The sequence below is a fragment of the Limanda limanda genome, chromosome 3, assembly GCF_963576545.1.
Source record: "Limanda limanda chromosome 3, fLimLim1.1, whole genome shotgun sequence".
Lineage (NCBI taxonomy): Eukaryota > Metazoa > Chordata > Actinopteri > Pleuronectiformes > Pleuronectidae > Limanda > Limanda limanda.
Window position 1 is genome coordinate 4182659 of NC_083638.1, and position 1828 is coordinate 4184486.

A 1828-nucleotide genomic window follows, 5' to 3' on the forward strand; every position below is an offset into this window, starting at 1 on the left:
TGTGTGTGTGTGTGTGTGTGTGTGTGTGTGTGTGTGTGTGTGTGTGTGTGTGTGTGTGTGTGTTAGTGTGTTAGTGTGTGTGTGTATGCATGCTGTAAAGCAGATGTGCTTTATCTGCCAGGAAGCAGGAGACTGCTTCTACAAAAGCTTCTTTTCACAGGTGAAGCCCGAGTCTTTACTTACAAGACTCTTACTGCCAGTTTGGCCCCTTTGAGATTGAACTTGAAACTGAGATTAAACACACACACACACACACACACACACACACACACACACACACACACACACACACACACACACACACACACACACACACACACACAGAGACAGACACACACACACCTAGGAGGCTACATCCACACAGATGCAGAGTTTTAGAGCTGCTCAAACGGAGAAGTAAGGAAACCCTAGTGGCCGTGTTTGGGTTTGAAAACTCCGGGGTTGTGTTTGAGTCTGGACGAGCAGAACCTGAGATGTTTGGAGATGGTTACATGGGTTTTCAGGCGTGTTAGTATTGACGGAGATTAAAATTGATACAAAGCCAAAATGCTTGTTGTTTTGTTTTGTATAACACCGTTTTAAAATGAAAACATAGTGGTGTGGATAACGTCAGTCATCACTTTAAGTTCCCGTCCTTCAGGTTTGAGCTGTTTATCAACACAGGTATTTAAGGTAATCATTTAAACCCTGACTCCTCCATGTTAACAGACAGGACACAGGTCTTCATGTTTCTGATAAGTTTAGTTTCAATTAGTTATTTGATGTAATAAAAAATAGCTGTGGAACCTTATGGCGTTTGTTTAGTCTCAAAATTCGCAAATGTAAGAAACCACGCCTGACCATCCTTACCTCCTTTAAACTGCCGTTGACACGTAAAGACCATGTTACAAGTTGTTTATGCATTATTTATTACATTATTATTTACTTGTGTTTCTTTTTTTCTCCAACTGGGACATTCAGAAGCTCAGAGAGGGGCTGAGGACTGGCGAGCTGAAACCTTCATGCACTGAAGTGTATTCTTTATATTTATATCTTTATATTTCTTAATAGAATGAAACGATTACAGTCCTGCAAACTTGTCTTTTCCTTCTTTTTCCGAGACAACTTCATTTATTGATGGTTATTTGGATTTCAACAAATAGATTAAAAGTCTCTCAGAAAAAAAGGAACCAACCCCACAAGGTATGGTAAAACATTTCTGGCCTGAATCCGTTGTAATGCATCCTAATGGAAGCGAACCTCCTCTCCTGTCCACCGGGGGTTCTCTTCTTCCCTCCAGGCCGTTTGTTTTTCGCCGCAGCTGAAAGCAGAGACTCTCCCAGTGATGCAACGCTGGATATTTGTCATTTTAAAGCGCGGGTCAAACGGCCTCTCTGGCTATTGATTGGATTGTCCTCCTCTATTACTCCTGTGTTATGTATTGCGCCCTTTGTCAGAGCTGCGACAGCCACAAACACATTAAGCCTGAGCAGCTTCGATCCGCCATAAAGTGCCGCAGCGTGTCGGCTGGCGTGCGGCGCCGGGTGGAGACGAGGCGCCGATCAAGGGCGAGGCCGAGGTGCCGTCGCCTCCGCTCTGTTTCCTGGAGTTACGACCCAAAGTCGCCGAGTCGTGGGCAGACTGAGAATCTGCAGCTCCCCCGACTCCCGGAGACTCATCACTCAAGGTCGCTCGCTCCTCTTCTCCAGAGGAACCGGAGAAGAGGAGCTGATGTGATGTGGAGCTCGGAGAGAAACCTGCCGCCATGTTACCTCAGGACTTTACTCTGCAGCTCAAAGGGTGGTGCATGGGCGTGGCAGCAGGTTAAAGGTGAAGAACAACAGGTGAG